The following is a 1,344-nucleotide window of genomic DNA, read 5'->3' as shown; positions in this document are numbered from 1 at the left end:
TTGTCGATATACACGCACCGTCATTACCTGCGCCATGTTTATCTACTGAACCATGCCTGCCCCTGGAATATTTGTCGCGTCACCAGTCGTACTGCCTATGTATCTGCAACACCCTGTACACATATTTACTATATGTATATCTAGCTCCAACAAATGTAATCCGCGTTACACTCTCACACACCATAGACAGTTTACGTTTTTTTTTTTAAATTTTGTATTTACCTTTGTATTCTAAAACTTTTATGTAGAAATAGCACTTACAAATTTAGTATTACTTTTGAATAAACGACTTAATAATTTAAACATATGTAACACCTCGTATCTCATATTCTTTCACTAGAGATCGTACGTGGTTCAATCCTGAGTCAAAATCATGAAATAACGATTTTGATTGTCACCGAATTTTAATAAATGACTCTTTTAACGACATGGATTACTTGAGGGTGAGTTTTTTGTCAGAGGGACAATTGCTTGTCACATTGTTTTATTAATATAACGTTAATTTTGTGTCCTTATTAGTACCACAGGGATACATCACAAACGATCTTCCAATCGCTTGATGAGCTAAATTGTTCTCTCGGTGAAATACTCAACGTTTTAGAACATAACAATCTATCATAGTAATTTTCTTGTTTTTTCTGCGTTAACTAAAGATGTTTTACTGCGTTAATTAATATTTATATGTTCATCTGAGGATGGCTCGAATATGCAGCCGAAACGTTATGATTTGACTTATGTTTGCGTGCGCTTTTAAAGTGTGAATTTATTGATATTTTATTTTAATTTATAATATATTAAATGTTTTATTAGTTCACACAATTAATATTGACTCTTAATTGCCTTTTTATTTCATTGACAATTTTTAATACTAAGAGTCCTGTATATTCGTTTTAATTTAATTCAAAATCATGAAGTTTCTCGGCTCAGAACTAGAACCAATATTCGCCCGGCTCATAGAAAAAAGTTTCATAGCGTCCCTTTTCAAGGTGTTGACCCATTTTTTGAGAGCGATAAAGAATGCGATTGACTCGCGCGTAAGACTCGCTTCTGAGCATGCACCTGTGAAACAAGGTATTTGTTTTACGTCTTTCTACAATCATCCCCTCTTTTTAATTCCTTCTTTTTAATCTTTTATTACACGGATGCTCATAGTTTGGACGTAACACTAGGTTGCAAAGTATTTAAAATAATGGATGATTTTTATTTACGATATTTTTAACAATGTAACATATATCGATTAGAGTTAAAGTTGATAACTTTGATAAAGTGTTTTACGTAGTGTATAGAAGTTAATGCGCACAATATAACGTTTTTTCGTAAATTATAGGTACGTATTATTTGTAC

Source organism: Cyphomyrmex costatus, unplaced genomic scaffold, assembly GCF_001594065.2.
Source record: "Cyphomyrmex costatus isolate MS0001 unplaced genomic scaffold, Ccosl1.0 scaffold803, whole genome shotgun sequence".
Lineage (NCBI taxonomy): Eukaryota > Metazoa > Arthropoda > Insecta > Hymenoptera > Formicidae > Cyphomyrmex > Cyphomyrmex costatus.
This window is presented reverse-complemented; position numbering follows the sequence as displayed.